We start from the raw sequence: 13,137 nt of genomic DNA, 5'->3' as shown, positions 1-13,137 counted from the left end.
GAAAAATGTGTTATTACCTAAAGCTTGTCATGAATGGTCTAATTTAAGACTACAAGACTTTAAGTCAGTAAGTGAATATAACTCAGCCATGTTCAAAATTACTTCACAATTGCTATTATGTGGAGACAAAATCACTGATGCAGAAATGTTAGAGAGAACATACTCTACTTTTCATGCAAATAATGTTGTCCTGCGGACAGAATATCGTGAAAAGGGGTTTAAGAAATATTCTGAGCTTATATCTTGTCTCCTTGTGGCTGAGCAAAATAATGAATTATTGATGAAAAATCATGCGTTGCGTCCAACTGGTTCTGCTCCATTCCCTGAAGCGAATGTGACATCATATAATATGAAAGAAAAGGATCATAATGTAGTGGTCGAGGACGTGGCCGTGGACGTGGACGTGGACGTGGACGTGGACGTGGACGTGGACGTGGACGTGGATATGGTCGAGGTCGAGGTGGTTATTTTAAGAACTCACAATCCCACCAGAAGTGGGACAATAAAGATGGTCACAGACACGGAAAAGATAACAATGCAGGAGTGACCACTACATGTTACCGCTGTGGAGGAAAAGGCCATTGGTCTCGCACATGTCGTACACCAAAGCGTTTTGTTGATCTTTATCAACAATCGTTGAAGCAAAACAACAAGAAAGAAACAAATCTTGTGTATGAAGATGGCGAAGATGACTTTGATTGTAGAAATACAACCCTGAAGGTTGATGATTTCATTCCCCCCTCTGGCAATGATATAAATTAGACATAGAAATAGTAGACATTATTTTCATTATTTTTGGATGTTACTAGGATTTCTTTATTATTATGTTCTTATGGATTTGTGTTAAACTATGAGTTTATGATTTTATGGATTTTATTTTGAATTTTATATACATGAGATATTATTGAACTTGAGTTATTAAAGTTATTTATGTGACTATTAATTTATTTATTTTGAAGAACATGGATAGTGAAGAATTATGTCTAGCAGACAGTGCAACTACTCATACCATACTGAGAAGTAGGAAATATTTCTCTCATTTGACAATGAAAGAAACTTGTGTTAATACTATATCGGGTAGTTCAAAGATTATTGAAGGCTCCGGAAGAGCAAATATATTATTATCTATGGGAACGAAATTTGACATTATGGATGCATTATACTCTCCCAAGTCTCAAAGAAATTTATTGAGTTTTAAAGATATCCGTCAGAATGGATATCATATTGAGACAATAAGTGAAGGAAATGTAGAATACCTTCAAATCACGAGTATTACCCAAGGCACTAAACATGTTGTTGAGAAATTACCTGCATTCTCCACTGGATTGTACTACACTAATATTAGTACAATTGAATCATATGCTATAGTAAACCAGAAGTTTACTAATAATGTTACTGTTTGGCATGACCGATTAGGCCATCCGGGTTCAATAATGATGCGAAAAATAATCAAAAATTCATGTGGACATTCATTGAAGAACCAGCAGATTCTTCCTAATGATTTTACATGCGCTGCTTCCTCACAAGGAAAATTAATAATTAGGCCTTCACCAGCCAAAGTTATACATGAATCAATCAATTTTCTGGAACGCTTACAAGGAGATATTTGTGGGCCAATTCACCCACCGTGTGGATCATTTAGATATTTTATGGTTTTAATCGATGCCTCGACTAGATGGTCACACGTCTCCCTATTATCAACTCGCAACCTGGCGTTTGCGAGATTACTTGCTCAATTAATTAGATTAAGAGCACATTTTCCAGATTTTCCTTTGAAGGCAATTCGCCTCGATAATGCTGGTGAATTCACTTCACAAGCTTTTAATGATTATTGTATGTCCATTGGGATAAATGTTGAACACCCTGTAGCTCATGTTCATACACAAAATGGTCTAGCTGAATCGTTAATCAAACGTTTGCAGTTGATTGCTAGACCATTACTTATGAAGTCCAAACTTCCAATATCAGCTTGGGGACATGCTATATTACATGCAGCAGCATTAATTCGCATCAGGCCAACGAGTAATCAACAATTCTCCCCATCATAATTGGTTCTTGGTCAGGAACCAAATATTTCTCATTTGAAAGTTTTTGGATGTGCGGTATATGTTCCAATTGCTCCACCACAACGCACTAAGATGGGTCCTCAAAGGAGGATGGGAATATATGTCGGTTTTGAATCCCCATCAATCATTAAGTATCTAGAGCCAGCTACTGGAAATCTATTTAAGGCTCGATTTGCTGACTGTCATTTTAATGAGTCAGTTTTTCCAACACTAGGGGGAGAAAAGAAACAGTTGGAAAAAGAAATTAGTTGGAATGAATTATCTCTGTCTCATTTTGATCCTCATACTAAAGAATGTGAAATAGAAGTTCAAAAGATAATTCATTTACAAAACTTAGCGAATCAATTGCCAGACGCATTTTCTGACCCAAAGAGAGTGACCAAATCACATATTCCAGCTGTAAATGCTCCATATATAATTGAAGTCCCTGAAGGACAACATCCAACTGCTAATGAGTCTCACACACGCATGAAGCGTGGTAGACCTATCGGTTCCAAAGATAAGAATCCTCGAAAAAGAAAAGGAGCAGAAATTGACAATGGCCTTTCCGAGGAACCAAAGAACAATGAAGGATCTCCTGAAGAGACTATAAACATGACAAAGAAAGAAATTCAGGTACCTGAGAATGAAGAGATCTCTATTAATTATGTCATGTCTGGAATAAAATGGAATCGAAATAAAATCGACGTCGATGAAATTTTTACATGCAATGTAGCAGTTGATGTTATGGATAAAAATGAGGATCATGAACCAAAATCCATTGAGGAGTGTACACAAAGTAATGATTGGCCAAAATGGAAAGAAGCAATTAAGACAGAATTGAAATCTCTTGCAAAGAGAGAAGTATTTGGACCTGTAGTCCGTACACCTAAAGGTGTAAAACCAGTGGGACATAAATGGGTCTTTGTGAGAAAAAGGAATGAAAATGGAGAAATTGTGAGATATAAAGCACGCTTGGTTGCACAAGGATTCTCACAAAGACCTGGAATTGATTATGAAGAAACATATTCCCCTGTGGTGGATGCAACTACTCTTAGGTTTCTCATAAGTCTGGCAATGAGAGAAGGACTTGATTTACGTTTAATGGACGTAGTCACAGCTTACTTATATGGTCCACTGGATAATGAAATTTATATGAAAGTCCCGGAAGGATTTAAACTGCCAGAAGCAGCAAGATCTAGTTCTCGAGAACATTACTGCATAAAGTTAAATAGATCTCTTTATGGATTGAAACAATCAGGGCGTATGTGATATAATCGCCTTAGTGAATATTTGATAAGAGAAGGCTATAAGAATGACCCTATCAGCCCGTGCATTTTTATTAAGAGATTTGGGTCTGGATTTGTCATAATTGCAGTGTATGTTGATGATTTAAATATCATCGGAACTCCTGAAGAGATTTCACATACAGTGGAATATTTGAAAAAAGAATTTAAGATGAAAGATCTTGGAAAGACAAAATTTTGCTTGGGATTGCAAATTGAACATCTGAAAGATGGAATACTTCTGCATCAAACAACATACACAGAAAAGGTGCTTAAGAGATTCTATTTTGATCAAGCACACCCGTTGAGTAGCCCAATGGTTGTAAGATCACTTGATGTGGATAAGGACCCATTCCTTCCTCGGGAAAGCAATGAAGAAGTTCTTGGTCCAGAAGTACCATACTTAAGTGCAATTGGGGCATTGATGTACCTTGCTAGTCATACAAGACCCGACATATCATTTTCTGTGAATTTGTTAGCAAGGTTTAGCTCATGTCCAACCCGAAGGCATTGGAATGGGATTAAACATGTATTCCGTTACCTTCAAGGTACGAAAGATATGGGCTTATTCTTTTCTAACCAGTCCAAAGAGGACTTGATTGGTTTTGCTGATGCAGGATATTTGTCTGATCCTCATACTGCTCGATCACAAACGGGATATGTGTTTTCATGTGGTGATACTGCAATTTCTTAGCGTTCTATGAAGCAAACCATAGCAGCTACTTCTTCTAATCATTCAGAAATTTTAGCTATTCATGAAGCTAGTCGTGAATGTGTATGGTTACGGTCTGTAACTCAACATATTCGAGAAGATTGTGGTCTATCTACCGGAAAAGAAGCTCCAACAGTTTTGTATGAAGATAATGATGCATTGTATTGCACAACTGAAGGAAGGATACATTAAAGGAGATAGAACGAAGCATATCTTACCAAAATTCTTCTTCACCCATGATCTACAAAAGAATGGTAATGTGAAAGTTCAACAGATTCGTTCAAGTGACAATTTGGCAGATTTATTCACCAAGGCGCTTCCAACTGCTACTTTCAAGAAGTTAGTTTATCACATTGGATTGCGTCGTTGTAAAGATTTTTAGCTATGTATTCATGAGGGGGAGTAAATGCGTGCTGCACTCTTTTCCTTGACCATGGTTTTTTTCCCACTGGGTTTTCCTGGTAAGGTTTTTAATGAGGCAGCATCCCCAAGCGTATTTACTTATTTTGTATAATGGACATCCAAGGGGGAGTGTTACAAATAATGTAATGGATGACCATTATACCCCTGTTACATCTATATATATGTTACACCCATAAGTAATAAGATACACACATTTACAACATTTAAAATATTTTAACTTATGATTATTTTTAGGTTATCATTATCGTTAGAAATAATATTTCTATATGGGCAACATTGTTTTTTAAATTTTTCACAAATCTCCGATACGATTTTAAGTACAATTGTCTCGGGTGAATGTATTTAAGTAAACAAAAATTCTTTATTTTCAATCTCTATTTTATATCATGCAATTCATGATACAATAAATCTTATTTTAAATTTTCAATTAGGTTTATAGGCATTAAATTGAACTAACAATTTTAGCTCGGTTTGATTTCGTCTTACGTTACATCAATTGAAGTTTTTAAGGAAACTTTAGCCATAATACATGTTGAATTTTAAATCAATATAGGATGAATGTGCTATCTTTCTTTTTCCCAAATACAATTTATAATTCATGTTAATTAATCGATTAGTTGAATTCTTAACTTTTGGCCACGATTGAGACCAACCTTATCACAATCGAGGTATGAAAGGGAAGAAAATTAAGTACTGTTTACTTTTGGCCACGGTTGCGACCACCCTTATCACAATCGAGGTATGGAAGGAACGTTTAAAAAAAAATATAAGCGTGTATAAGTTTAAAGTAACGATTGCGTCCACCCATGGCATGGTCGGTACCTCTTAAGCAAACACAAAGAAATAAAATACGTATAAAGTTACGATCAAGACCACCCTTATCTCGGGCGTAACTAAGCAAATAAATTAATCCTAAGTATTTATTTAAATTTAATATATCTCATATATTAGTTTAGGTTTGGGAAAGGAAATTTTAGTGCTTTGAAATGCTTTGAGATGAAAGATTCAATAGCATGCGTGCTTATTTCGTCCCGAATGCTTCAATTCAAAATTGAAAATACAAGACGAATGATATATCGTATATTATACTAAGTTAGTTTGATATTTTTGCGTATAAATTTGCCATGCGAAGTTAGTCTTTTCGGCTTAACTAATTCAAAAGGTAATACAAAGATATATGTTTTATTTTCATAAAGAGATTAGTTAGAGAATAAATTCAGTGAAATTTTGCTCGGACTAGCAAAAGATTAAGTGTGGAGATTTGTTAAGCCCAAAATATACCTAAAATATCATCAATAATTACATCAATATTGCTACGAATTTATGCTATTTATAACTGTTTAGGAAGCTTTTACTCTCGAATATGTTTCTTTCTTGTAAGGTACATAAATATTTGGTAAAATCCAAATAGGAACGAAAAGAGCTCAAAAACAGAATAAAAACCTTACAGAAGGAGTCAAAAACAACAAAGATCAATTACACCAAAACGAGGACAAAGACGAGGTCAGAAACAGAGAAAAATGCAAATTCTCAGCAGAGAATCCAAAATTCTCGATAGAGAATTTGGGGCCGCGACAGGGAATTTCAAATTCTCGGTCGCGACACGCCCTTTTCGTCCGAAGGCTGAAAAATCAATTCCTCATTCTCGGCAGAGGATTTCCATTCTCGGTAAGAGCAGAAATTCTGCCAAGTACAATGAACACATGTTTAATTCCAAGAAACGCGTTCGTTCGGGTGGATAAAGACGACTCTCCATAATGGATACGACTCTTCACAACGGACACGACACTTCAATCACGACTCTTCAACATCTATAAATAAAGTATTAATTTAAGAGTTGAAACATAATGATGAGAGAGTTAGATTTTTAGATTAGTGCAAGAGTTATGCAGAAACTCTGACTCAGAAACGAGTCAGAGATTAGATTTCATTTCTGTTCAAAACAATATGATGTACACATATTGTTTATTCAATAATAACAAGTTTAGTAGCGTTTAGACATTGTTCCAGTTTAGTTTTCATTTTGGTAGTAGACCGACCCAGTCTCTATTACGAAGATTCAACGAGAAGATTGAGTAGAGGATCCGCCCCTGAGCCTGACAAACTCTAACGAAACCCAAGGAAAGGATTGACAACCCGTTCACTTGCACGCCGTCGAATGTTTCCATGCTCCATGTTCGCTATAAACTTGTATCAATTTATATTTCATCTAATAAAGTTCATTCTATTCGATAGATTTTTATGCAGCACTTATGGTAACCAATCCACTAAAGTGACTGCTGGTGTTTTCATTAAAACGTATTTAATCCAAAATCTTTACAAGGAAACTTTGTTGAACACTTAGGCAAATTATTATCTCGGTAGAGTTTTAATTTGGTTAAGGGCAATTATCCCGAATAAGGGTTTTGTCGCGTTCAAAGCCTATTAATTAGAGGTTCCGTCATTTATTTCATCTTTATAATTCTTACAAAGTTTACAGTTGTTTTCTTTGCTTAATGCAAACAAATATACTTGTTTACTTTTCTAAAGTACTAAAACGTTCCTGTTTTGCAAATTCATTCTTAAATCAGATATTTTCTAACATCTTCATACTCTAATCTAATTCTTATTCTAGCAATTTCAAAACCAAAACCGATTAAACGATTTTTCCATATTATAAACCTAAAAGTAAATTTAACCGATTCAGAATAAGTTTTTGTTGAAAAACGTTCCCTGTGGGATCGATATCTTTTATTACTACAAGCGTATACCGTGCACTTGCGGAAATCGCTCAACAGCCTTGTTCTCACATTAATTTTTTATTCTTTGTACTTTTTTCATTTTTTTATAATAAATTTGGTTCTGAGGTTGCATGGGGGAGGTGGATAGGAGGCGTTCCTTGTAGTGCTAACCTAATTGGGATGATAGAATCGCCTTTTGTTTTCTTTTGATTCAACTTTTATTTAAAAAAAGTAAATGTTTGAAGTCCGAGAAGAGAACAATAAAAAATTCCAATTAGAGCAAGTTTAATGGTTGTACAATAGTTTGTTACAATTAGGTGTTATATAGTTACAATTAGGTGTCATATAGGCACAGGAAACACCAACAAAAAATATTTCACTATAATCTTTTGTTACTTCAAATTTTGGTACGATTCAATTGTCATACAACACTATACATTCACTCAATTAATATACAATTAAAACTAATATATATATTATATATATATATATATATATATATATATTGCTTTTGTTAAGTTGGTAGCCATCAAAATCAATGAGTACTCAAAGTTAGAACTGTCAGGGAATATGTAATCTCCAGACAGTTCATATGCTAGTAGGCCTTGTGTATCCCTATAAACCTGGTTATTTTTATGGAAGTGAAATGTAATAAAAATAAAATTGAGATAAAAAAAATAAACTTGCTTATGTTGGTCTTTTCTTTGTGGAACTAATTAATTATAGAGATGGGCTTGTTCTTTTATGGAAATCCAATTGTACAGCTCAATTGTTGGGTTATTCTAGAAACTTTATTAATGTTAACGTGTCTATCCAAAGGACTCAAAATTGGCGTCTCACATGCTATTACAGTTTCCCTTAGAGGAATCGTAGGAAGGATTCTTAGAACCTCTTGAAACATCTTCACCATTGTTCTACCCTTCCATGGCTCATAATAGGAGATTTCAACAACCTACTATATTAATCTAAGAAAATGAGGTAATTGACACCTCAATTCTTTGCCAAGAGGCTTTAATGATGCAATTAAGGCTTGTAGACTTTCTGCAGTTCAATTAATTGGCTACCATGTACACTTGGGAGAAAGGGAGGGGCTTGAGATGCTTGGTTGAGGAAAAGCTTGATCGTGCTATGGTTGAGGAAAAGCTTGATCGTGTTATGGCTTCGTCAGATTAGCTGGAGATTTTCACTATGGTGAAAGTTTTAAGCTTAGAAGCTCCTTATTCTGACCACACTGTCCTCATCTTGACTCTTGGTTGAAACCCATGTATGAGTTAAGAATTTCCGTTTTGAAAATTGTTGGATTAAAGACACAGATTGTAGAGATCAAGTGTTATTAGGTTGGAATTCTAATCATCAAGCGGATGTTAGAGCTCGTATTCACACTTGTGGAGAATCCCTTCTAATTTGGGGTGACCAATTACGAAATTAATTTAAAGAGAAAATTCAACAGTGCAGGGATTCTATTTATCAGTTGAAGAATAGACATGATACTGATTTAATAGCTCAAATGTTGGTAATGCAAGATAAATTAAACACGCCTCTAGAGCAGATGGAAATCTACTAGAAACAATGGCCTAAGTAGAAGTGGTTGGAATTAGAAGACCGAAAATTTAAGTTTTTTCACTAGGCGATGTCGAACAGAAGAAAGAAAACACTGCTACTCAATTACATGATGAATCAGGGGTTTGGCGAGACTGGAATACAAGTTTGGATGGTGTTATCTCTTATTATTTCCATTCTATTTTCTCTTCTAATGGCCGTGATGTCAATAGAGTTATTGCTAATGTGGAGCCAAAGTTATCACTTGATTCGAATAGTGAATTGATTTTCCCCTTTATAGTCGGTGAAATAAAATATGATGTCTTCAGTATGCACCCTGACAAGAGCCCAGGACCAGATGGTTTCAATCCACTTTTCTATCAGAGATTTTGGGACATTGTTGATGACCATGTTACTAAATCGTGTTTACACTGGTTGAATTCAAGTCACCTTCCTGATGACATTAATGGCACCAATATTGATAAAAAAAAATGTTATACACGGTTTGGTGTACGACAAAAGATGTTCTGCCTTGCTTTGGAAACTTGATAAAAAAAGGTTGAGTGACATGATAGTTTTTGTTTCTGTGGTAGTGTGGGTGAGACTTTACTCTATCTCTTCAAAAGTTGTTCGGTTTCAAAGTTATATTGGAAGCAGGTGAATTTTTTTATCGAGGTTTATAAAGTGGTTGGAACTAATTATGTTAAATGTTTTGTGGAGATTTTCAAAATTATGTTATGGAAAGACATTGATGTCGTTTGCAGAATAATTTGGTTTCTCTAGTATGAACAAAATAAGGTTGCTCATGGACAAAGTTTCTTCGGCATGAGGAAGGTAATTGATTCGTTATTCTCGGTTTTGAATGGTTATGTCTCTAGACTCGAGTTGGTCAGTGGTGGTAATGAGCAAACAGCTTCAGCTTTACGCGATCAATTTCCTGGTCTGTGGGATCCTCTTCAATTTTTAAAGTAAACTATTATGCAACTTTTTCACTGTGGATCTACAAAAATGCGTTTGGTGTGATTATTCTTAACAGTTATGGTTTGGTGGCTCTTTTAGGTGCCGCTTGGTTCGACTTTATCTATGCTGCATGTAGAACTTTAATTAAATCTATCTTTAGTTTGCCTATATCTAGAGAGATTGGTTTGCATCCGATCTTAATTACTTTGGATTCATTTTCTGTAATTCAGCTGCTAAAGGAGGAGTTAATTGTTCCTAATTGATTGGGGTGATTATTAAAGATATTCTGGAAGAGAATAGATGTTTGCTAATAAAATTTATTTATTAGAGGTGTGAAGGGAATTATGTTGCGTGTAATTTGGCTACTTGATCAGGCTATGTTGTATTTACTTCTTGCATTAGGGTACCAATATTAAATATCTTCCGGTCGTGATTTTCTCTCTCTCTCTCTGAGGCACCCATGGCGGCGCCTGCCTCTTCCCCCTTCCGGTCACCGATCCCCGTCCCACCCGACTTAACCAGCAGCTCACCTTGCTCCGAGTTTAGCCCCGCCCGTAGATCATGGAAAGAAATTGTAGAAGCTAAGGACGCCTTCTCTCCACCTCGAATCAGAACTGACCTCAGAGCTGCTGGGCTGCTCAAAATCGATTTTCCAAGTTCGAACCCCCTTTGTCCGCGAATTACAATTGATACTGGGCTCAAAAAGAAATTGAGCAAACCGTGGGAGAAGGCACTAGTTATCAAGCTATTAGGGAGAAACCTAGGGTATGTGGCGCTGCAGAGAAGAGTTTCAGAAATCTGGAAACCAATTGCAGGTTTTAACATGATGGACATTGGAGAGGGCTTTCACATAGTGCAATTTGATAATGACATGGACCATGAGCATGTCATCAATGATGGCCCCTGGATGATACATGGACACTATTTAACTGTCAGAACCTGGGATGTTGATTTCAATCCAAGTGCTGCTTGTGTGGAAACATCTCTGGTATGGGTAAGATTTCCCCAACTCCATCTTCTTTACTATGATGTGGATGTGTTGCTTGGGATTGCAGAAACAATTGGTAAGCCAGTCAAGGTTGACGAGAATACTGCCCAAAAGACCAGGGGACGTTTTGCTCATGTCTGTGTAGAAATCAATCTGCAAAAGCCACTTGTAGCGCAGTTTGAACTGGAAGGAGATATCCAGAGGGTGGAGTATGAGGGACTGCATATAGCCTGCACTAACTGTGGTAGATATGGGCACCTGAAGACAGAGTGCGGATGGCCTAGTGCGATACCTACCAAAGAAAAAGAAGTCATAAGCGAGATGATAGTAGAAAACGAGAACAATTTAAGATCGGAAAGCACTAAAACTACTGAGGAAAGGGAACCAGAGAACCAAGAGACCGTCCTAGCACGTGATCTGCCTGAAGACTATGGCCCGTGGATGATTGTGCCTAGACGAAAATTCAACGCCCGTGTCCGGGAGAGCCGATTGGGAGAGAAGGGAACCGATGTGCTAGGGAACCACCAGAACCCTAATCCATTTGAACTGTTAGGGAAGGGGAAGCAAGTGTCAATGAACAGCTTTGAAGGGTTTGAAGCCCAGGCTAGTACATCAGATAAAAACAGGACAAACAGAGTAAACAAGTCTGTTTTATGGAAAGGGCCGAAGGCATCCCCAGGGATATTATCGAAGGTCCCTAATAATTATAACCTTTGCGACACCAACCCGTTTGGAAGCCTTGCACCGGAGAGTCTGGATTTCTGCATGAATGACGAGAATATAACAAGTCAGGAACCAATGGAAATTAGTATGAACAGCAAGAGCATGGGAAAGAGAGTTAGAGTGGAAACTGAAACCAGATTGGATTACAACCTGTTGATCAGAACAGAGAAAAGAGCGATACCAGATCGAGACGAGATGACAAACTTAGCCAATTGTTGAGGGATCGGGAGAAGCTTAAGGGAAGAGAAGTGGAAGGGGAGAGTCCTCTATACACTGTCTAATTTGCTTGAGTCTGTGGTGCTTGTCGAATCCTTATATGATGAAGCTCTTATCATGGAATTGTTTCGGTGTTGGCGGCACCACCTTTCAGCGTGCTCTCCGTCACCTTGTCAGAACCCACAAACTGTCGATTCTTTGCTTGCTTGAGACCAGAATCCTCGGTACACGTGCTAAGGATATTGGTAGACAGATTGCTCTCCCTAACCATGTCATTGTAGAAGCTAACGGTTTTAGTGGCGAAATTTGGATCTTTTGGGATGATCATGAAATCAAATTAGAAGTTAAAGTGCAGAATATACAATTCATTCACTGTCTAATCACAATGAGACAAGGGATTTATCACAACAACCCCTTCCTCCTCAACGTCGTTTATGTTCGACCCCAAATGAGGTACAAGAAAATGTTTTTTGAAGAAATGAAAGCTTTGAACGAAACTATTGATAAACCGTGGATTATCTGTGGAGACTTTAACTATATTAGCTCTCACCTTGAGAAGCAATGAGGAGCAGCTAGCATGTTTGACATGAGCAGGCCGTTTACTAACTGGATTGCAGATTTGGGACTGATTGACATGGGGTTCATAGGGCCTTGCTTCACCTGGTTTCGTGGTAACTCTCCGAGAACTCGTATTGCCTGTCGGCTTGATCGGGGGCTCTGTTCAACAAGCTGGCGCCATTGCTTCCCGGAAGCGACTGTTCGACATCTGCAGCGCAATTAGTCTGACCATTCTCCAATCCTGGTAGAACTTAACCAGCCGAGTAATAAACCGCAGGCCCCCTTCCGATTCCTCAAGGCTTGGATGGAGGCGCCTGATTTGAAAGATCTTATCCACAACTGGTGGCGTCAGGAAGACAAGTTGAGCGACCAAATCAAACACCTAACAGACCAGCTTAAGAACTGGAACAGCCACTCCTTTAGGAACATCTTCAAACGCATGAACATGGTTTATGCAAGATTAGCAGGGGTCCAGAGAGCTTTGTCAGATCACTATACTCAAGGGCTAATAAGATTAGAAAGAAAACTTCTTGATGAGTTAAACGAGATCCTGAAGTAGGAGGAGATGTACTGGGCACAGAAATCAAGGATTATGTGGATGAGGGAAGGGGACAGAAATACCTCTTTCTTCCATACGACAACTATCATTCGAAGAAGGCGAAATAAGATTGAGGGTTTGAAAGACTCCGAAGGAAGCTGGGTCTGGGACAGTCGAAGACTTCGAACCATGGCTGTTAACTTTTTTAGTAATCTCATCAAGGAAGATATGATGACCAGAATTCACCTGGCCTCTCGCCACTGCTTCCCACCAGTTATGGGACCGGAGTGTGAAGCGATGAATAAACTGTATGACGAGGAGGAGATTCAGGCTGCTTTAAAATCCATAGCACCGTGGAAAGCGCCGGGCCCGGATGGGGTCCAAGCAGGAGTTTATCAGAAATTCTGGTGTGTTGTTGGCCCTGACACA

The sequence above is a fragment of the Euphorbia lathyris genome, chromosome 6, assembly GCF_963576675.1.
Source record: "Euphorbia lathyris chromosome 6, ddEupLath1.1, whole genome shotgun sequence".
Classification (NCBI taxonomy): Eukaryota; Viridiplantae; Streptophyta; class Magnoliopsida; order Malpighiales; family Euphorbiaceae; genus Euphorbia; species Euphorbia lathyris.
Note: the sequence above shows the minus strand (reverse complement) of the source record.